The 23,912-nt window shown below is 42.1% G+C and overlaps 1 protein-coding gene across 9 annotated transcripts in view; it reads left to right on the forward strand.

The window, feature by feature from the left end:
• The window catches only part of WIPF1 (WAS/WASL interacting protein family member 1), an 80,790-nt gene that overhangs the window by 10,323 nt on the left and 46,555 nt on the right, over positions 1-23,912 (forward strand). For 2 of the 9 annotated variants that reach the window (XM_061608437.1, XM_061608434.1), the window contains exons 2-3: positions 18,806-18,927; positions 20,711-20,801. The exons of 4 other annotated variants lie outside the window; for them this stretch is intronic. The gene's annotated coding sequence lies outside the window, so the exon portion shown is untranslated. Of the gene's footprint in view, positions 1-14,393; positions 14,415-16,164; positions 16,438-18,805; positions 18,928-20,710; positions 20,802-23,912 lie in introns of those variants that run through there. 3 more of the 9 variants (XM_061608435.1, XM_061608436.1, XM_061608439.1) reach the window with 3 other exon arrangements.

The raw sequence follows: 23,912 nt of genomic DNA on the forward strand, positions 1-23,912 counted from the left end.
TGGACTACAATTCCCATCATCCTTGGCAGTTGTCCGTGCTGGCTGGGGCTGCTGGGAGTGGTAGTCCCAAGAACATCTGGAGAGCTACAGGTTAGCCATCTCAGTTCTAAGGTAAATATTTACTCTTAAAATGAAAGCATCCTTTTCTAAATTTAGTTGTGAACATTTTAAAAATGGCTCAGGCTACTCTGAATCTCCTTTCTGATTTACTTCATTTTTTAAACTTCAGAGTTGCCTTTTTGTTGTCAGTTTAAACAAAAAAATTAAAATAACTCATGTGGGTTAAACACAAAAGAAGAATAAAAGCAGCTGGTTTCGGAGCTTGCAGATAGTTTTATGCAAAGTTGATTTGTCTGTGGAAATTCCCTGTTTCTGAATCGGACTGCTCTTAGTCACTGTGGGAAGAAAAGCATAGCTGACCCCCAACTCATGAAATGGTCACTTAGAACCGGGAGAGGCTGTGAGGACATCTGAGCAACCTTCTTTTTTCCCCTCCTTGTAGCTTTGAAGGAGCTGGCTAGTGGTTTAGGCATACTTTTTTTTAAAAGCTTCCATCACCTCTATATTCAGCTGATCTTTGGTTTTAATGCCCGTGAGAAAAGAAAAAGGCAAACTCGGAGCTGTAGTTATGTGGCTTCTAAAATGGGAAGTTCTCTCTAACATGCAAGTTCCTCTCTTGTGATTAACCTAGAGACGTGTGTTTTGCAGGGTTAATGTTCTTATTTTGTTTTGTTTCTTGCTGCTCCTGTGGTTTCCCAAAGTGTTTATTGGTCAATGTACAACACAGTTGATAGGCTGGGCAACAAGCTGGCTGCCTGAGGCCCCACCTGCATTATACATTTAAAGTACTATTATTCCACTTTAAACAGTCATGGCTTCTCTCAAAGAATCCTGGGAACTGTAGTTTAAGAGTGCTGAGGGTTGTCAAGAGACCCCTATTCCCCTCACAGAGCTTCAGTTCCCAGAATTACCTGGGAAGAGGGATTGATTGTTAAATCACTGTGAGAAATGTAGTTCTGTGAGGGGAACACGGGGCTCCTAACGGCTCTTAGCACCCTTCACACACTACAGTTCTCAGGGTTCTTTGGGGGAAGCCATGACTGTTTAAAGTGGAATAATAGTAGATTAAATATAAGATGCAGACCAGGATTTGAACTAGCTTGCCACATGCATCCCTTTCTGAACAAGCATGCCCTAAATGCAAAATCTTTGGGATTGCTTTGCTCTTCCTTCATTGGAGATAACATTCTCTATTGCCCTGATTAGGGATACCAGAAGAGGGGGAACTCTCCAGACTTCTGCTGTTTTCTAGACCCCAACAACTCACTGCTTGCAGCGTTTTGGAGCAGAGGTATTTATAGAGGGAGAAGCTAAGTTGAGAGCTAATGGGTGTGGGGACAGAGGGAGGGGAAGACAGAGTTGGGTTTGGGAGTGAAGAGGCCAAGCCCTGGATAGTTCTTCTACCACTCTGTAATATTAACGAGCAGTTTCTTTTCTGTACAGGTGGGGTCCTTTTTTAATTTAATTTGTAATTTAATACTATATTGTACTGCCTTGACCCCTCCCACCCTTAAGAACACTTCCAGGATTCCTGGCCCTGTTTCTCTGCTGCCTGCTGATAAATAGATGGAAGATGATTCTGCTTATGCCTATGTTTTTCCTCTTTCGAGCAATGCCCCTCCAGTGACTGGATGTTTAGGGCCAAGCAACAGAAGATGGTTCTGTTTGTGAGCTTCCAAAGGTGACTGGCTGGGGGGAATTTAATGGAGGACTAAATAGACTCTTGGCATGAAGAGCCAATCAGTTTCCTTATGTTCTTGAGGATGTCATTGATCCACCTTTTTGGAACGCTCACTGGCCCTGCAGAAATTCTTTCCGCTAATCTGGCTGCTACAGGGGTGTGTGTGTGTGTGTGTATATATGTATATCTATACCTATATCTATAGTTACCTTTACTTCCAGGGCGCCCAGCAGTCAGTGTAGACCAGTCTTTTCCAACCTTTGAGTCCCCAGGTGTTGCTGGACTGCAACTCCCGTCAGCCCCAGCCAGCCAGGAATTACGGGAACTGTAGTTCAGCAACATCTGGGGACCCAGAGGTTGGGAAAGGCTGGTGTAGACCATTGGTTCCCAAATATTTTTCCCCATGGACCATTTGGAAATTGCTGAGGATCTTGGTGGACCACTTAATTATTTTTCTGCCTGTTGTAGTATTTGTGATATGCTGTGCTAGGTGCTGTATGATTTTTAACTGTATTTTTATTGCTTCTATTTCTTATATTGTATATTATTGTATTACAATTTGCATTCCATAGAATTCAGATTGTAGTACCATAAAATGCAAAATAAGAATAAAAGAAGCAATAAAATACAATTAAAAATCAAAATGAATATTTAATGCGGACATGCTGCGGACCACCTGAATAAAGCTTGCGGACCGCTGGTAGTCCATGGACCACAGTTTGGGAACCTCTGGTGTAGACGTTGTGCACCTGCTGTTCTGTATTATGTGCAGCACCTTGTATATTGCTGTTAGTATATATTACTCATTATAATGTTAGATGATTGACTACCTGTCGAAGATGGCTTATGGGGGTGAGGTAGAGAATGAAGATCTGGGCACCTGGGCAAAAAGGTTTCCCATGCCTCTATTACTGTCCTCACAAGGTAAGAGCCAGATGGATTTTTCAAAAATCTTTGTATTTGGGCAGGGTAATTTATTTTGAAGATGAGCATTGGGAGTTAAGGGCTGCATTCACACTGTACATTGATTCCATTTTAAATTGTCATGACTTCTCCCAAAATATGCTGGGAACTATAGTTTGTAAAGGGTGCTGAGAGTTGTTAGGAGACCCCTGGTCCCCTCACAGAGCTACAATTCATAGAGTTCCCTGAGATTGATTGTTAAGCCACTTAGGGCATTGTAGCTCTGAGGAGAATGGAGCCTCCTAACAACTCTCAGTCCTCATCACAAACCACACTTCCCAGGATTCCTTGGGGAAGCCATGAGTATTTAAAGTGGAATAACAGTGGAATAAATGTCTGGTGTGAATATGGCCTCTATCTGAAAAGGCCATGCCACTTGACTTGCTAGGTTCGGGCAAACACGACCTGCTTCCCCCTCAGTTCTGCTCCAGTGGGCTGATATCCTGCTTTTAGCTTTTCCACTGCACAGAGTTTCCCACTGAATGCTGTTGAGTTGGCTTTCTCCTGCGTACAATGTTGGCAGTGTTGAGTCTAGCATTTTATTGGGCAATATCACATGAGCACTCGTGCAACCGTCTGTCTTTAAATAGAATCAGTACAGAATCCCAGAACCTTTTGTGTCTTTCTTTAATAGAATCTCTGTGCCCTGACACAAAGTAAAAGAGGAGTATACTGTTTGGATTAATGGTTTTGCCCTGTTCTTAAAAGGTCAGGGCCAACAGCAACCTTATCAAATGGAATCAGTGGGATTTAAAAAACGGCTAAAATAGTCTTGCATACATATGCCATTACATTAAGCCCATGCTTATTCAATTAAAAAGGTCTTGCATTTCCTCTGGGAGATGGATCAGCCTCTAGTTTTGGCAGAACTTCACAGGCGGAGAATTCCAGTGCTAGAAAGCAGTTATCACCAAGAATGGTTTGGTAAGAACGTGTGGCATATTGAAGCTATGCTTCCCAGCCAGAAAGTATCCAAGTATTTGGATTTAAAATAAACAGCAAAAAGCAAGATGCTCACTGGAGAAGGGGGCAGGATTTAAGACGGAGTTAACATAGGACACTGAACCATCTGGTTATATTTGGGCAGTGGAAATTCTTGTTCATGAATTATTATTCTAAGGCGTTTCAAGACCTGTTTGGCAGCTTTTAGAATAAACCGTGCCACTCAGACACACAAGTTAACCAAGTGTATTTCTTTTATTTCTACCACTGTCTCCTCAAGAGTTCAGAGTGCAAGTCAAGATCCCCCTATCCCCTGAAGCAAGGATAACTCCCTGCTGAATGCCTGGCATTTGACAAAGGCTTTCCTGTTTCAGCAGACATTTCAATGTAGTCTTCTGTTTCCACAAAGAATTTTAATCGTTTTCATTCTTTGCCTCTTTTTTTAAAAAAACACACATTTTATATACACCACTTTAAAATTCTGAATATTAAGTGGTGTATAAACACCTGGAATAAAAATAAACCTGCAGCACAATCCTATGCATATATTCTCAAAAATCCTATTAAATTCAATGGGATTTACTCCCAGGTAAGCATGCACAGGATTCCAGCCTAAATAGCATACCCAATTCAGATGTTACTCCTCATGCAATCAGACACGGGTAAGTGGAAGAGCAAAGTCAGGCTTCCTAGACCTGCCTCCACTGTCATGTACTTGCTGGCCACACACTGCTGCCTCCCCCTACTGTCCATGCATTCAGGGACAAACATCTGCAGCAGGGGCATTGTTCTGCATTGGCTCCCCCATGCAATTTAAAACCCTGCGTGATCAAAGCTCTAAATTCTATGGGGAGCTTATTTATATACAGCAGGCTTTCTGCTTCAGACCTGCCCTATAACATGTGGAAAGCAGTGAGGACACAATGGAAGGGATGAGGCCAGCCACTGCAGCCTTGCTCTTTCCCTCATGCAATTCTAATCCTGAAAAGGGCCTGAGAGATCAGCTGTTTGCACACAACAACGTTCTATACCAAAGGAATATGAGCCAGATTCTCTCCCCTGTAACATCTGACATTTCTTTGGTCTGAGCAACAGGGGCTACAATCCATCATATGTTACTTGGGAGTAACCCCCACTGAACTTGGTGGGAATTGCTTCTGAATAAAATGTAAAGCAGTGGGCTGCATAGGACTTGGCTTAATGCTATTTCCAGTAGAATGGCATTGCTCTGCCTCTCTCTCATAAGGCCTAGCCTCGCACCCCTGGTCAGATGGCAGGAGGCTAATGCAACACATCATTATGTTTGAAGCCTTGGTGAATATAGCACAGGAAGACTGGCAACCAGCAACATTTTCAACAAGGCACATGTCCTGCTGCAGATTTCAAATGTCCTAATGCTACTTCATTTGAAATAGGAAGCAACCATCTGGCATTCTTTTCTATAATCTTGACCTATTTTCAGGATCTCATTCCTCCGTGCTGATTGAAATCCCAGCCATCCTCACTGTCAATGTCCATGTGCTGGGGACTTTTTTTTAGAAATCTAAGGATGTTATTTTATATAACGAGTTAGAGTATCCAATGCCCTTTACAGGTATGTCTTTTATTATGCCCATTTTGCAGAAGAGCGGTTGAGAGTGGCTTGCCTAAGGCAAACCAGTGAACTCCTAGCTGAGGTGACATTTGATCTGGGGAACTTCCTGATGCTAAGATTAGTTCTTGCTTGATGCTAAATTTACGTTTCATACATGTGGATGCACAAAGGACCCAGGTAGGGCTAAATTGAGATGATTCACATACCTGGTTCCTTGAAATTGGTGTGGAGACTCTGATCTCTCCCACCCATCCTTAGCACAGATCCCTTGTTTGCTTCTTCCTGTGTTGCATTGTCCACTTTTTGCAGTGGTAAACACAGTTTACATCTCTCCTGCACTGAAAACCACACATGAAGACAAACAGCTGTGACAGCAGTAAAGTAAAGAGTAGGAGAAGGTGGGCTGAGGAGAAGACAGAAGCCACATGCCGGAGCAGGGAAAAACGATCCCTTTCACTATCCCGAGTATGATTTTGTGGCCTCTCTTGAGTCCAATCCAGCCATGCAGCAGGTTAAGTGACCTGTTTGAGGTGGCACAATGCGAAGGGGATTGATGAAGACAGGTATTGGTGCTGGAATGCTTTAGCAAGAATTTTGAAAACCTGTGGCCCTCCAGATGTTGTTGAACCCCAACTCCCATTAGCCCCAACCAGCCTGGCCAATGGTCAAGGATGATGGGAGTTGTAGCCCAACATTGGTGGGTCACAGATTCTCTACCCCTGCTTTAAATTGATTGCATAGAGATGGATATTTTGGACTGTGTTTCAGGCAGCAAGATGCTTGGGCCACCCCTGCTTCTAGTTCCCTCACAGATATTTAATATTTCTCATCTCCACCATTCTCCTTCTGGGACTTCATTATCGGAATTGAGTGTTGGTGTTATTGCTTGGTGATTCTGGTTGTGCTGGAAGATTACTTACTCCATCATGTCTGCCATGCATTTCAACATGTCTGTGAACATGCTGGGAGAAGTATGTGGGAAGTTTGTTAGTTTAGTTGATTAGACTTACTGCTTCACATACCCAGGAGACATATTGGAGCGCTTTAGAAGAACAATAAAATAGAACATATACTAGAATATCCATTGAAACAATACAGATACATTAAATGTAGATACACTAAATGTTTTCATCCAAAGCATCACATGTAAACACAAAATATCCACCCCAACCTAAGAATGGACACCAAAATAACAAGTACCCAAAACGAGACCATTAGTGCTGTCTAATTAATATCCAGGAAAATAAAACATTTCAGCTGGTGCTGAAAAGATGACCAGCTTGCTGCCTGGTAAGCTTCTCTGGGGAGAGCATACCAAAGCTGAGGGGCTACCACAGAAAAGGCCTGTAATCTTGTTGCCACCCTCTCTTGGAGGCAGCATATAGAGAAGGGACTTTGATGTCCATCTGCTTTGTGGTGAGCTGTTGTCAGTATGCTGATGACCCCACCTGCCCTTTTCCTCCAGTCCCAGAGAGGCAGTAGAACTTGTGAGCCGGTTGGTTTTAATATAAATACTATATTTAAATGGATATAAATACTAACCTAAATAAGCCCCACCTTAACTCCCAAACCAATGAAGTGTGAATGCAAGTCTGACCTAATGATGCTGAATCTTTCTTGTTTTACTGATTTTGGATTCATCAGTGAATATGTAGGAAATCCTCTATTGTGATATTGGAGAGATCACTATTAGCTAACATTAGAAAGCTCCATAATATGTTTTTAAAACTTACCCAGTAGAGAGGGACTTTTGACAGCTTACATCATTTCCTTCAAAATCAATGCAGTTTATAATCCACAGAAGGTGAATTAAGGACATCCCATTTTGTAAAAGGGCATGGGAAAGATTAAAGCTGAAATTGCATAAATTTACATTGGGACAAAGCAGCCTTGGCACATTTGCTCTATAGTCTGAAGGCTTCAACAAGAAACTTTGTTGAAACCTAGAGATCTTCTTTTGTTGTGAAATCTAACTTTCTGGTCACCAATGACATTACTTATTTGAAACTTTGTGAAGCAGTTCTTGGTATGCATTAAATAACCATATCAACTGAAGGCTTGTGCTATATCTCACATGCTCGTTCATCCCAATAACTAACACCTGCTGTTCACTAATTTGCAGCAACTTAAGGTGCTGAAAATTAACAAAAGGAAATCGAAACAGCAGCAGGGGTCATAGGGGATGACAACAGCAACCAAACTCTTATGTTATGTGATACGACACTATCAAGTCATTATATGTTAAAAGTATCTTCCTTTGAAATATTGCTTCTATGGATTTACCTTGTGTTTATGGACATGTTTATGGTCTTTGCTGAGTAGGATCAGACACTGTTATGTCACATGACTGAGCTTTTCTAAAGCCCAAAATATATTAATGTTGTCATTGGCTTTGTTTTGAAATATTTATATGTAAGAATAGATGTATTTTAAAGAAAATAACTTTATAGCTGATCAGGGTTTAAATTTATTGGGGTGCAAATGATTGCTGCAGATTGCTCACTAAAAGTGAATTATTTGGGGTCTTGGCACTTTTCATTCCCCTTAAAAAACGGGAAAATAATAATCTAAATTGCTTGATTATTGGCCGGGGTACATATGCATGTGCTAACATTCTCTAATTATTTCAGTTTCCTTTTAATTTTTAACCCCTTTTTATTTCATGCAAAAAAATAAATGCGATGGAGTCTTGAGACAGGTTTTTGGGTTATTAATAATTATTTAATTCCATCAATTTTTATTTATTATTTTATGATGTTTCTATCCCACCTGTCCTCCAAGGAGCATAAGGTGGCATACATGTTTTCCCCCTCCCCATTTTATCCTCACAACAACCCTGTGAGGTGGTTTAGGCTGAGAGACAGTGACTGGCTTGTTGGGCTTCATGACTGAGTAGGGATTTGAACCCTGGTCTCCCAGGTCCTTGTCAAACACTCTAACCATTATACCAGATTGCCACAGTGCTTGTGGTGCTTTACAAGCATAAGAGGAAAGGTCCCTATTGTAAAGAAAAAAGATTTATTTGGTTCATAACATGGTTCCTTGTTTCAGACTTCTGGGTAGCCCTTCTGCCTAAAATGTATCCACGCACTGTTCACTCTTCATCTTCTCCTACACCTGCAAAGCCTTGACAACCATGGCTTGTTTAGATTTGCATGGGCCTACTGTAATTGTGGTGTCATGAGAAAAAAGGGTATTTTTCACAGGAAATTTACATCCCGTTCCTAAATACATGGGCTGCAATCCAGTACGGTGTTAGGCAGTGGAAGCTGGCCTACTAGGGCTCCTGGGGCACTGCCCCACCAACTTCAGCCTGCTCTCAGTGTTGCCCTTGCTTGCCTACCTCCTTACTTAGAACTGGTCTAGAGACTGAACAGCCTATCGGCTTCCTCCTGCTTAGTCTCAGTGTTGCCCTTGCAGAACCTAGCAGAGAAGAGGCAAAGATGTGGTCAACACTGGAAATAGTTGGTTGTGCCTACCATTGTCTCTGGCTCCACCTACTGTCGGCCTCTCTGTCTTCCGCCCCACCAGTCCCAATGGGCACCAGCCACCACTGGAGTTAGGGGATATGTGTGCACATGTGCATTGAGGTCTCTCTCTTTTGTTTCACAAAAGTAAAGGTAGCTGTGTCGGCCCATAAGACAAATCCGTACGAGGGCAATACCTTTTATGAGGCCAACCAAAATGTCACAAAATGTTGTGCAAGCTTTATTTAAGACCTTTAATCATTAGCATTTCTCTTTAGAGTTTAGGCTGCTTGCTTTTTAAAAAAGCAGCCTACCTCTCTACATCCTGAGTGATTAGTTTTGGGGGTCTGCTGAAGAAGAAGCTGTCATAATTCCATGAAGTAATAGACTTGAAAAATGTATTTAGAATCAAGGCAGGGCTGCTCCTGGTTTTGGCCTGAGCATAACTAACTAATGCAACTGCTTTCTGCCAAGAGGCCATGTCAAACTAACAATACAGCTAGTAAGGGAACACCCCCATTCCCTAATCATCTACAACTGATATTTCCATAAGAAGCTTTTTTTAAAAAAAATAATCTGGTGTACACCTTGCTGGACGGTGACTGGTTGTATCATATATGTTGATTAAGGCTGCAATCCAATACACATTTATGTGGGAGTAAGTCCCATTGAACCCAATGGAGCTTACTTCTGAGTAGACATGGATTGGAATGCAGCCTAACAAAACTCTGTTTTGTATGTTCTCTGCAATTGGCTGCCCGATAACATATGTTTTTTGGGCCTGCACAACACCACTGTAGCAACAGCAAAATAGGAATTCTTGGTTGTGCAAATTAGACATAAATAAAGAGCTAGTATTTTCATGATGTTGTCACACACCAAATGTCAATTGAGGTCCAATGTTAGCCATGGCCAGCCACCTTGTCAGCCATGCTCAGTGTCTCTCCAGCCAAATCTGAAGTCTTGTATCTCCGGAATGCTTAAGTAAACTTATGTAAACTGTCACTTACTTCCTAGAGGCATTTGGCTGGCTACTGTCAGAAACAGAGTGCTCGGCTGGTTAGGCCGTAGCCCAATATGAAAAAGGCAATTATTGTGTTCCTCAAGTGATGCAGGATTTGTTGTTGATTTTGTTTCCTAAAATTTTTATTTATTATTACACTTATATCTCATCTTTCCTCCAAGATACTCAAGATGATAACGGTGGTTCTCTCCCTGCCCATTTTATCCTCACAACATCCCTGTGCGGTAGGTTAGGCTGAAAGGCAAAGTCAACTAGAGAGCTTCATGGCTGAGTGGGGATTTGAACTCTGGTTTTCCAGGTCCTAGTTCAATGCTCTAACCACTGAATCACACTAGTGCTCTTTTCTAAGCATTATTCAGAAGTGTTTTTTGTTAATAAAAAAGAGTGTGTCCTTGGCTCACAGGGTTACAAGAAAAAAAGATTGGCAATAGAAAGGGGGGAAATTCAGGTGCCAATGCTTGACGTTATGACCAACTTACATAATTTATCTTAGAACAGGAATGGGGAACCTGTGGCCCTCCAGATATTGTTGGAGTTCTGATACGAACCCACCCATACACTACGTTCAAGATCAAAGGCCCTCCTCCGGGTGCCTACTCCAAGGGAAGCTGGGAGGATGGCAACAAGGGAGAGGGCCTTCTCAGTGGTGGCCCCCAAATTATGGAATGATTTTATTGACGAGGTGCGCCTGGCGCCAACACTGTTATCTTCTTGGTGCCAGGTCAAGACTTTCCTCTTCTCCCAGGCATTTTAGCATGTGTTTTAAATTGTTTTAAATTTTTAAATTGTGTTTTAAATTGTTTTTAAAAGATGTGTTTTTAAATTTGTATATTTGTTTTAATGTTTTTAGTTACTGTAAACCGCCCAGAGAGCTTCAGCTATGGGGCGGTATATAAGTACAATAAATAAATAACTCACTCACATTTGCCACCTCTGTCTTATTCTCTGCTGCATTCAGACATGGCTTTTATATGCTATTTTCATACTGCAGCACCTGCTGCATTATAGAACTTTCTTTTTTTCCATCAGTATAACACCATGTTGCACTAAATTTCATTCGCACCAATGGGTGTGGTGTGACACAATAGCAGTATTGCCACCCCCCTCCTTTCTGTATCCTGGAATACTACCCCAAATTTCATTATGTGAGTGGCAGTGGCATGATCCCAAGAAAACGATAAGAAAAATGGAACGCCGAACTCCTGTGATTTTCCAGTTTAATGAGATTGCAAATGGATTTTTTTCCTGGAAGAAGTTAACACAGAAATGAGTGCTAAAGCTGCCCAAATGGCAGTTGCTCTGAGCTGACCTGATAGATGGGGCTTTACTGTCTGCTCGGGCCCTCAGATGCAGCGAGGTGTAAATGGGTGTTGATGGAAACAGTTCTGGTATAGGAGGAGCCTAAAAGCAGTTGGCCCCAGTCAGCTGTGTGCTCTTTGTAGAGACAGTCAAGCTGCCTCTCCCAGTGGCAGCTAGTGGCTCTATGTCAGTAGGGCAGTGGAATCCACTCCGGGTTTTAGTCTGAACTTTCAAGGAGCGGTCCAAGATGCTTCAGCATCTTGGACAGCTCTTTGAAAGTTAGGACTAAGACCCAGAGCAGATTCCACTGCCGTGGAGCTACCAGCCACCACTGACTTCCACAGCTGCTGCTGCTGGCTTCTGAAAGCAGCTGTGGACACCAGGCCAAGGTGGTAATGGTGGGTAGCACAGGTGACTCACGCTTCATGTTTAACATCCAAAAGCATAATCTGTTTACCTCCTCTTGCCCATCCCCTGTGGTACGATGCCTAAGCACTAAGTGCAGGTACACCTTGTGCATATCGAGGGTGGGGATGGATGAATCTGGCCATATCAGTTTCTCTTAGTTTCTGATTTTTTCGATCTTAGATTTGGTTCTCTACATTTCTGCAGTAATTTGCCTTTTAAAAAATCCTCATGAAAATTTATCAGCATTTTAGTGTGAATTTCTCTTAATAAGCACGTTTGCAGTTTTGACTAATATAGCACATTTTCTCTGTGATTTTTCACTAATGTATATATTTTAATGCACCCTTACCCTAATATATGTATTTTTGTACTCATTGTTTGGTTGGAGAACTGCATCATAAAATTTGGAGAAGTGTGAATTTTGAAGGATGGCTGTGTTTTGGTTCACTTCCTGTGTCAATGAGGTAGTTTTTCATTAAAATGCACATAAAACTAATTTTCTCCCCCATCTCTAACAAGAGAGGGATGTATCAGTTCTCACTTCAGATATTACACAGTGCATAATACGAGGGACTGGCAAGCCTCTTGTGTTTCCTTTTCCCTCTGCTTCTGTGTAAATTCAGAAGCCACCCTTGCCTAATAAGGGCCACACCTATATCCTTTGAGGTGAAGGGCTACATACGAGCAGGAAGGCTACATCTGTAGGAGCTGGGATACAGATGCATGCATGTGAGAGTTTTCAAAATGGCAGGCATGCTGAATTAATTGGCAGCCTCCATTACAGTAATTTGTTAATTCTGATGTTGTTGACTACTTAGCCAGCACATTGAATCTAGAAGAAGAAACAAGGCCTATCGAGTCCAGCATCCTCTTTTCCCCAAAAGTGGTACATGAGTGCAATAGCCCCCTCTCACTGGAACATAGGAAGCTGCCGTATAGTGTGCCAGACTATTGATCCATTTAGCTCAGTATTGTCTTCACTGACTCGTGTTGGTTCTCTGTGGTTTCAGACAGGGGACATTCCCTGCCCTACCTGGAGATGCATAGGATTGACCCTGAACCTTTTACATGCAAAGCAGATCCTCTTAACACTGAGGTATATGGCTCTGTCACTGCAATTACTGATATTCAGAGGCATGCAGCTTTTGTTCCTTGAAGTAAGGGATAGCCATCATGGCTTGTAGCCAATGATAGACTTATTCTCCATGAATTTGTCTCATTTCTTCCGTTTAAAGCCATGTACCTCACTTTATTGGCTACAAATAACAGCTTTGGACATTATGGAGTGGGGAGGGGCTTTGTGCTTACTGTTCCCCGCACCTAACCATTGCATTTTTTTTAAAAAAAGAAAGAACTTTCACAGCTTAGATACATGTCCCCTGCAGTGAGAGGCAACGTTTCATCAATGGCATGCCATCATGGGGTTGCTGTTGGGGTGTGGTGAGGAGCTGGATGAGCAAGGTGCTGATGCTGGCCCTCCCTCCTCTGCCCCCAGGCCTATCAAAATGTCTGATGCTACTCTTTTGATGCTACTGTAAATGGGCTTGTTGACTCCTCATCAAAAAAGGCCTGCTGCTGTCAGCAAAGCATGCTAGTGTTTTCCCCTTAAGTCTTTCAAAATTAGCTCAGTTTTAAACTAAACACAAAGACAATGGGGGCAGTGTCTCATGAGCAAACGTCAAGTCACTTCCTGAACTCTTCAACTTCCCTTCAGCTTCTTTCATGGTCAAGGGGCCTACCGCATATATATTTTTTCTGCTGACTGAAAGAGATCACTTTAACTGCATGTGCAATAATAATAATAATAATTGTAACCAGTATTTGCATTCTCGGCTTGCGGGGGCATCTTTCCAGGGAAACTTTGGTCACACATGCATTGGGTATGCTACAATGCTGTATACAAAAATGGGTACTAGTGCAGAAAATGGGGGCTTCAGGAAGACGTAACCATCGGATGCAGTGTTACAAGGAGGAAGCACGACCCAGTATGCATGATTTGCATGGCTAAAATTTCAAGTTGGGTTTGATCGCTGACACCAACAACTGAAAGGCTCTTGTGTTGTTGCGCAGGAAAATATCCCTTCCTTGGGAGCTGCTGTAATACTAGATGAACTGATGGACTGGCTTGATACAAGGCAGCCTCTGATACACAGTCCACCAAGCCAGGGTTGGAAATTTGTTGAGTAGTCCTCATAACTGTATCTAAGCATGATGGATTCAACAAGGATAATTCAAAGGGATTTGCTATACAGCTGTTTTTTCAGGAGAAATATCAGCACAGTTATGTGCAAGAAAAATATAAATCAGTTTGCAGAGCGGATGATTTTAAAAGGGGGCGAGGAACCTGTGCTCCTCTGGATGGTGTTGGATTCCATCTCCCATCAGCTCCAGCAAGAATAGCCAATGGTCAGAGATATTGGAAGTAGTAGTACAGTAATGTCTGGAGAGGTACAAGTGCTCCAGCCCTGGTTTAATTAAAGAGCAAGCCTCCTTTGTAATACAGTTTGCCACAAAATAAGTATTGGGTAGAGCTAGTACTTGACAAAACAACACAATTTGAATCAATATCCTCAAGGTGTGTCTTTATAAACAGAACTGATTTTATTTTAATCAGGTCATGGCTGACTCTGCCAAAACTGAATAAACTGGGATGAGTGGCATTTGTGTGCAGGAATGAGATCTTGCAGACAACTCTTTGATCACTTTTGACCCACCCTAATCCTGTGACTGCAATTTATTTTTAACTGTTTTAAAAATTGAATTTTAAAGTGTAACTTGTCCTGGGACCTGCTGATGAAAAGTAATAAATAAATTTAATAATTATTAATAGTAATTAATTTGGAATTTACTTTTATTAGTTATTACATGTGGACTCTGCCTTTCTTCCAAGGACATCAAGCATCTGTGATTCTCTTCTCATAACAGCCTGGTAAGGTAGATTAGGCTGAGAGAGTGTGACCGGCCCAAGATCGCCTGGTGAGTTTTGTGGCTGAATGTGGGTCTCCCTGACACTCATCCAACACTCTAACCACTATACCACACTGGCTCTTAAGACTCTATCAGGCCTTGGTAATTGACAGACATCCTGTTGCAGAATGAAGGAACATAGTATACCTGCATGCATTCTCACAGCTAATAGTAAAACACAATCTCATATTTCTTCTACTTTAATTCCTGTTGAACACTCTAGTTCTAACACAAGCCTGTCATGACCCACATAATGAGAGCATCAGCTATTCCTGTTTACTTGTTAGGCACATCATTTTGGACTGTGTACACCTGACTTCTGAGGCCAGTCACTCTCTGGATGTATGCAGACAGGCTGCACGTAGTCTACTCTTCCCCATCCACACCTGATACTTAAAAGGGGCACTACTTTCATTTGTCGCAAGGCTTCTCTCTTCATTTGTCTGATTAACTCATGTTAAATTCATGCTAATTTGGGCTACAAATATAGTTGTCTTCACCCTCGCTCCCTTAGACTCAGACCTGACCCCACTGTTTTAGAACTAGGAGGCCAGTGGCCCTGCAGTAGGGGCTATCTAGGCACTTGGGCCATAACAAATGAGTAGAGCAGTTAGATCTGCTGGGAGTTGCTGTCCAAAACAGCTGCAGGACACCTGGTTGGCAAAGGCTGCAGTAGAGAATTCATCCTGGTCTCTTTCCAGCCTGGTAGGATTGCAGTGCCGCTGTGTGTATAAATGCAATATTTTAGTAGAGGAGACTGAGACAGTAGCTTCTCAGTACTTTATAGAATGAAGGAAAGCCAAGGCTGCTTAGTTCTGAATGCCGTTTTGCATGTGAATAGAGATGAGTTTCTTAACACAAATTTAGCAATACCACCTTCCTCTTTTAGCCCTTCACTAAATGGATATATGGCCCCTTGGTTACAAATTCTGTGTAAATATGCCTAATGCTGCTTCCTGTCCTGTGGTTTCACGTACAATTTGCATCGATGTCTACTGCTTCTGTGCCACCTCTGCTCCATCTCCCATGATGGTTTTCCAGGTATTGGGTACTTTTCCTCCTGTCTGCTCTAGGTAAGGCTTTAGAATATTATTCTAAGCTGAAAGGAATTAAGCCATACCTGCATGAATTAGAAAAATGAAAATATGAACATTAGCTGTGCTCGTATGAAGGAGTATCTGGTTGCCTCTTTTTCAAACCTGGAATTTACCCCTGCCTAGGCCCCCCCTTTGTTTAGGTAATTGGGGCTGGGTTGATCATTTATGCTCTGTAAGCTGCAGCAGAGGGCCCCTTTTGTGGCAGAAGTGATCCTGTTTTGAAAATTCGGTGATTCTTCCCATTGCATTCGTTTCTCTCAAAATTTCCTGTGGCTCACACCACAATAAATGTTCCCTGATCACAGTGCAGTGGTGCAGTGGCTATATTCTCACTTCTAGGCAAAATTTAAAAATTAGTACCCTAACAAGGGTACCAATTGGTAGTCGCCCCTCCCCAACCCATCTGTGCAGCAGAAAAGCTTCAGGGACAGGATGGAGTTAATGGGAAGAATGAAGTGTGTGTGGGTGTGAGAGAGAGAGAGGGGTGTGTGTGCTCATTTGCCTTATTTGTGTGGGTCCTGTCTGTTCTGCCAGTAGGAAGCCACCAACAGAACGTGGTTTATGAGTCAGCAGTGTGGCAAAAGATATCAATACACACTGACAAACACACAGTTCAAGCTTTAATATGGCCCTGAGAGCCATTCCTATAACACTTCTAGTTGTCTCCTTGTGCTTATCCTTTTAACTTTTGGAGAACTCTTTAAGGAGCTGAACAAGCAAAGCATAGGTGGTGGTATTATGCAAATAAATGGAATGTACAATAATGTGAAGTATAAATATATTCCCCAAGCTGAAACCAAGTAAATGAAGCAAGTTTTTCAACGAGGTGCAGTGCGGAAGTCTGTAGTGTCATGTGCATCTCTCTCTCAGGAAATGAGTAGGAAGCTGAGGTGAGCTTCAGAAGGACAGCTCTCCTACCGTTGAAGACATCACAGGTCTGTGTTTTGCAGCAAGTCTGAAAATGAGTGTTATGCGTGTTTAAGGTTATCGTGGTTGGGCTAGAAAAGTTATAGCATGAGACTTGCTGAGACAGCACTGGGCATCTGATCGCAAGTTTATTCAACAGCTACACGTAATTCTGTCAACAGGGAAGAATTAACTTCCAGCTTAGTTGGTTCAGTTTTTGTGTGGGGGGTGGTTAATTTACCTGTCTGCAAAAAAATGAAGATTTAAATATTTCATAATGAAAGCATTCTTAATCTCTTTGTAGCATGTCTTGTAGTTGTATTAGAGACCCCGCTCAAAAAAAGAATGGGGAAGGGGAGAAAGCTGAACTTTTATAGCACTTGGCTAATGCAAAGGATTAAGGCTGTAATCCTGTACACAGTAGTGAGGAGTAGGCCCCAAAATGGGGATTATTTATAAATCAAAGTGCATAGGATTGCATTGCATAGATGCAGAGAGTCCTGTGCACACTGACTTAGAAGTAAGCCCCCTTGAATTGAGTGGATTTAACTTCAGTGTAAGCATGCATGGGATTGGGCTACACATGTGACTGCTTCTTTAGTGGAGTTTGCTAGCTCTCTCCCTTTGTTCTGATTTTTTTAATTTCCAAAAATAATGCTTACATTTGACAAAGAGAAAGAAAATAAAAATAATAGGTAATTACTTAGATGAATAGTAACTTCTTATAATAAAGTAAATACATTATATGGATGTACATTATCTTGAAATTTGTTACTCTAATACATCAAAAAGATAGTCCAACATTCCAAAAATTGATTTGCCTGTCCATACTTCTCTTTTCTATAGTAAGTCAACTTAGATAGTGTTACAATATCCAAAATCTTTTTATACCAGTCAAAAAAGTGCAAGTGTTTTCTGTCTCCAAGCTTTTGCTGTATTTTTTGCAGATGTCAAAAGGTTTAATACCATTTCTAAATCATCACAGGGCCTTCTCTCAATCCCGCCAACAAAAACAGCCAGATTGGCGGGTACAAGAGAGAGGGCATTCTCAGTGGCGGCCCCCACTCTTTGGAACTCCCTCCCACAAGATCTCCGGCATGCCTCTTCCCTAAATGTATTTCGGAAAGCCTTAAAGACTTGGCTTTTTCAGCAGGCCTTCGGGGTATCCGGGGAGGGTTAATCGATATAATTGTAATGCCTCCTACCCAGTTTTAATATTGTTGTTGTAGATCTATTGTTTTTATTGTATTACTGTATTTTATTAATTGTATTTTAATAATTTTGTAAGTCGCCTAGAGTGGCCATTGGCCAGATAGGCGACGAAGAAATTAAATTTATTATTATTATTATTATTATCTTTTAAATAACTGAAGAGCAATATTTTAGGATTATTTGGGATCGGGTAACCTAGCTCTTTCCCCTTTTTCTGTGTTGCTGAATTATTATTGATTTTAATGCTTACAAAATGCCTAACATTTTCTGAACGCTAAAAGATAACACAGGTTCACAATATAGTAGACACGAAAAAACAAAGAGGAGGGAAGACGAAAGCAAGCACTGCAGCTGCTGTTGCTTCAGTGGCTGATGGATGAGGCCAGGTTGGTCTCCCCCTTGCCATGATGATTTTCCTGAGACATAGGCAATGCCTTTAATGGCTAGTGGCCTTTAATGCCCTGGCCAGTTGGAGAAGCTGGAGTGTGTCTTCCTTTTGCTTCTGCAGTTCAAGGGCAGCTATATAATTTTCCTTTTTTCCTTCCATAAAGATTTCTTACTCCAAGAGGAAGAAGAAGAGAAAAATTGCCCAGTATCCAGAGTTGCTTGGTTTGGCATAAGAGGCCTACCCAGTAGGATCCAACTTTTTTTCCCCCCTCTGAACAGCTGACCTCCCTCCTCCCCAGGCCCTAGCACAATACTGTTTTCAAAACTTCCATTGGTTTCAATTGCAGTCTACCATGTGGCCATTGGGAGAGCTTGGAGGTTGCTGTCTGAGGAAAAACAAATCTAAAGGGCACTTGGAGTCACAAAACCAGTATCATGGTTCTTTGGAGTCTGTACTCTGTAAATAACTTGCATATTCTTTGAAAATTGTGTAGTGTTCAGACTAGGATGAGGGGAATACCCAGGTTCAGCCTAAAAATGACGTTTAGGGTGGTTGTGAGGGTGAAATGGGGGCATGCATGCCCCCTTGAGCCCTATAAAGGAAATTTGAGAAAGCACCAACCAAAGACCTTTTAGAATTGGATCAGTGATCTCTTGCAGAGCTGGCATGTGTTGTGGTTAGCCCCCAAACGTGCAAAATAATGTTTGGATCCAGAAGGTTAGAATATGCTGATTCTTGACATTTTAAAGCTTTATTAGTGTTTTTCTCCTTCCTCCCCCCCCACCTTGTTTTCATAGGGTCACCAAAACTGGGAAAAACCACAAGCTGTCTTTTTTGTGTTCTGGCATATGTAACAAAATAATCAGCATTTCCTGCTGTTATACAACATCGCAGTGTCCCAGATGGGAAGGACATGAGAGTGAGTTACATGAATGGATTCGTGAAAATACTGCTAGATCTATGCAATGCTAGTTTTATAGAAGAACACACTGTTGCATTGTGCTTGTGGTGGTAAAACCTGTGAGGTTCGTTGGCTGAACTGGTGTGATGGCACAGAATGTTCATAACTGCTCCAACTGCTCAGGGCTTAAAGATTTTAAAACTATACAGCTCCATTTCTATGAAGGAAGGGAAGTTGCCCATTGGGCAGGAATTAAAACTTCACCCAGACCTTAGTTATACTATAGTTAAGCTATGGAATTCGCTCCTACAAGAGGCGGTGATGGCCACCAACTTGAATGGCTTTAAAAGAGGCTTAGAGACATTTGTGGAGGAAAAGGCTATCAACAGCTACTAGCCATGATCTATACTCTGCCTCCATAGGTAGAGCAGTATGCTTCCAAATACCAGTTGCTGGAAACCGCAGGAGGGAAGAGTGCTCTTGCATTCAGATCCTTACATTCTTGCATTCAGATTTATTGTAGCAATAAATACAGGAGTGTAATGTGTAATTTTCTTCTAATGTAAACATTTTAAAATGACTCTGTTAATGCCAATGCAAATAAAATTCATAATTATTATATTTATATTACAAGGGATAGGACGACTGAGAGAGTGTGGCTATCCTTGCAAAGTAGCCCAATGTCTATAATACGTATTTTGCCAAAGTGAGGGGGAGGTAGTTTGTGACAACCTTGAAATGTATGGCAAATTGTGTTGTTTTTATTGTTTTATTGCTATATCACTGATGTTCTATTGATGTATTATTGGTGTATCTTTATATTGGTGCTCCTTTGTAAGCCGCCTTGAGGGCTTTTTGGCCGAAAGGCAGGGTAGAAATATTAAAATCAAATCAAATCAATCCTGCTTGCCAGTTTCCAGTGGGCAACTGGTTTGCCACTGTGAGAACAGGATGCTTCATGAGACGGCCTGATCCGGCAGGGTCTTCTTATATTCTTAGTTGCACAAGTCACTTTGTCACTAGTCCCACAAGAATGAAGGAAGCTAACGGGTTACAATCTTAGAGGCAAGAAGGCTGAATCCAGGGTGCAGAGAAGGAAACTGAGAAAAGGGACTGTGGAAGAAGGGTAGGTGGAGGTGGAAGAGAGATAAGGAATGAGAAAAAAGGGACTAATGAGAGAAGGGTCTCCAAATAAGCTTCACAGTGTGAAAGGCTGTGTGAATTGGGAGGAGAGGAAAGCACGAGTCCTAGAGAGGCTGACCAAGAGATGGGATAGCTAGAAGAAGTCAGACAAAACGCAAGTGGTGTTTTAAGGCCGCTTGGAGAATTGATGGACTGAAGAAAAAACACTCGCTGTCTATAGAAGGCTTCAGCTTTAAAAAGAAAGGAAGGGAAAGTAGGTCTGTGGCATAACTTCACATGTGCTCAAGGTGCAGGAAGGGCTGTGTAGTAGTGGGGGGAGGGAAATGGGTAGGCAAAGAAGGTTGAGTCCCTTTAGGATATGGGGCCATGGAGCAAAGGAACCAGACAATTACCGTATATAGTAGCCTCCCCTAACCTGATGCTCTCCAGATGTTTGACGACAGCTCCCATTAGCCCCATGCCAGCATGGCTGATGGGTCAGGGATGATGGGAGTTGTAGTTCAAAACATCTGGAGGGATGTTGGCTTCTAAAAACTAGACTCTGATTGCACAGAAGAATCTTGCCAGTTGTGGCTTCTGCTGTTGCTGTGAACAGCATTGTGAGCTGAATTCCATAGACTGACTTGAAGTTACTAACTATCCAATTCTTTGGCTGCAGGTTTCTCATTTTGTTTCATATTGAAAAATGGAAATGGACTGCCTTCAAGTTGATCCCGACTTAAGGCTACCCTGTGAATAGGGTTTTCATGGTAAGCGGTATTCAGAGGGGGTTTACCATTGCCTCCCTCTGAGGCTAGTCCTCCCCAGCTGGCTAGGGCCTGCTCAGGTTGCCACAGCTGCACAAGCCAGCCCCTTGTCTACAACTGCCAGCTGGGGGGCAACTGGGCTCCTTGGGACTATGCAGCTTGCCCACGGCTGCACAGGTGGCAGGGCACGTAACCCCTGAGCCACTCACTGTGGGGTTGATCTTTAGCTGGCCCTTGACACCTATTTCATATTAGCAATACTCTTTAAGGGTCCTGGATGAAGCATAAAATGAATGGAAAATGTTTTTCAACGCTTCATCGAAGCATTCAAAACTCTATTCAAAAGCAAAGCAGCAAATGATAGCCTGTCTTTTATAAATGAATCATGTTGCCTGATGAGAAAAACTGAGGAAAGTTAAATAAGAGGAAGTGGGAGAGTCAGAGTATTGTGGCAGAGGCAAAGAGGGGAGGGAAACAATAAGAGGATTGTACAAAAATGGCACTGTGTAAACCAGCATTCTTGGAAAAAGAAGGCTGAGAGGAAAATTAATTTTCCAGATTAAAATTAGAGAGGCAGGAAGAGGAGCAAGAAAATACTACACAACTATGTCAACAGGGAAGAATGAAGGAACGGTTCAGGCTAGATAGAAGTGAAAGAGAAACTGCGTGGATCCAAGCTACTGTGGATACCAAGGTGGCCGCATTGGTGCTTCAATGTCAGTGGAAGCATTTGTATGTGTTGGGAGTGAGCTGACTTTGCAAAACTAGGGGCAGGCTGGCTTGAGAAATTTCTTTAGTGGCTTCCCTACTGTGCGTGCTTCTGTCTGAGGCGACTGAGCATAGGCTTTGAGAGCCATTGAGGTGTAGCCTGTAGAGTATTGGATTTGCTCAACCATGAAGCAAATTACATGATCTTGAGCTAGTTGTTATTTCTCAGCCTAAACAACCTTGTGGGATTCTTGTTGTGAGATAAAACACACGTCATCCTAGACTCACCTGTTATTTATCAATCACATTGTGTTGATTGTTACATGTGTACAAGTGCAATAAAATGAATGTACAGCCTCCACGCATTTGCACCATGCGCCTGTTTCAAGCTGGGACTTAATAGGGGTATATATATAATGGGCGCCCATCTGCCTTCTGCTGTTAGAGAGAACCTTGCTTCTGCAACATGTTTTCCTGCTCTGGTACTCCTGTGCCTTGCAGCATTTGCAAGAGATATGTCCTGACTCCCAAATAAAGAAGGAGACTCAGGACTAGAAGACTGGGTTTTTCTTCATGAAGCTTTATTCAGGAAGTTAAAACAGGAAAACAGCATCATACTCTGATCATGAATCAGAATACTGGAACATCTTTCAGGATATCAAACAGTCTACTTTTATCTCAGGAACAAGGCATGGAGGTGACAGCAAGGAGTTGCTGCAACAGCACTAAATAGGCATTACCAGACTTTTATATCAGAGAAGGGCAGGGACTTACTTCTCTGATTAATTGTAGGTCTTTCTTGCTTCTGCTATAAGATGAAGGCTCTTTCTAGAAGCTGAAAACATCTTCTGAAGCCATTGCTTATCTAATTTCCTTGATTTTGGTGAAAGCATAAACTCCAGCTCAGACTGACTACTTTCACTTTGCTCTCTCAGCTGTTCATTAAGTTGTAACTGTTCCACAGCTAAATCTGGGCTGGGTGCCCAAGCAGATTCATCACTAGACAGCTCAGGAGAAAGGAGAAGAAATTCTGGGCTTTTCTCAGTAATACGTTAGCGGGCCCAGACACTTCTGAAGACCTTTCCCCTGTGCCTTCTTCACGCCTTTCTGCAGTACTGACAATGGCCTCCCCAAGATGTGTACTTTATTCTTCATTCTTCTACTTTTGCCAAAGGTTCTCTTTGGAGCCCATGACAAAATACAGCATGTAATTTAGTTTATGGAATTCACTCTGGTAAGATGTGGCAAAGGCCCATTCCTTAGATAGGTGTAACACAAATTCATAGAAGAGGAGGTCTGTCACTGGTAATTGGCCATAATGGCAGTATGGAACTTCCAGCTTATGTTCCAGTTTACCATTGAATACGAGATGGAGTGCAACAGCAGCAGTGGGTTTTCTGGTTGGCCATTGTGGGGAAACAAGATGTGGAGCTAGATCGACTTTTGGCCTGATCTATGCTGTAGATGCAAGAGTCTGCACAAAAAAAGCAGCTTGAAAAGTGGGAAGTGTAAGTTTGTAAAACCTATTCCCTTAATTTAGGATTTTGTGGACATTCAACTAAGTATTCTTATATGTTATTTAACGAAACCCATGGTCTGTTTTGTTTCAGTAGCTCCTGTCTCAGAATCCCATGGAGTCTTCATTAAAATGAATTTCTGTTTCATAAAGTGCTCCCATTAGTTCTGTTTCATAAAGTGCTCCCATTAGTTGCCCCTTTTTGAAAGCGTCTTTTGCTGCAGAGCCCTGCACGTCTCCTGAACGAATCTGACTGCTAGCATGTTTTTCCTGTTGGTGCACGTACCTACTCTGCATGGCTGCCTTGCCCCCAATACCATCCTTTCTCCATCCATTGAATTTAGGTTTTGCAAGTCATTTCTATTAAAAGCTCCTCCCTGGGAGGGGCTGGTCGGTGTTCGGTGTTCAGAAGGAGTGCTGGTGTTTCTTTGGTCATGCTTTCCTGCTCTTTCGTGTGCAGTGCAAAAGAATTAATATGGATGTTGTTATGAAGCTGTTTGAGAGGGTGCAGTAGATTTAGTTTAATGACAAAACTGTAAAATTTAAAGTTAATGTGACAATTTAAGAGATTTTGGTGATGGGCTGCATACCTTGGCAGATGCCCAACTTTTGCTGATGTCTGCTTCTTAGAGATGTTAAAAACTGCATTATTTTATTAGCTTTTTAAAAGCTATGATTTGTATTATTTTTGGGCCCGCGATGTAGATTTATATTGTTTGATCCTCTTCCATTACCCTTGTAACGCCTCCTTTACCTGTCATATTTTTAAGTTTGATTGATTTTTACTATAATTGGATTTTTATAGTATGGCACATTCCAGACTAGACCAGCGTAGCCCATGTGGTGTCTTCCAGGTGGTTTGGACTACAGCCCCCATCATCGTTGACCAT

This window comes from Rhineura floridana, chromosome 2 (genome assembly GCF_030035675.1).
Source record: "Rhineura floridana isolate rRhiFlo1 chromosome 2, rRhiFlo1.hap2, whole genome shotgun sequence".
Taxonomy (NCBI): Eukaryota; Metazoa; Chordata; class Lepidosauria; order Squamata; family Rhineuridae; genus Rhineura; species Rhineura floridana.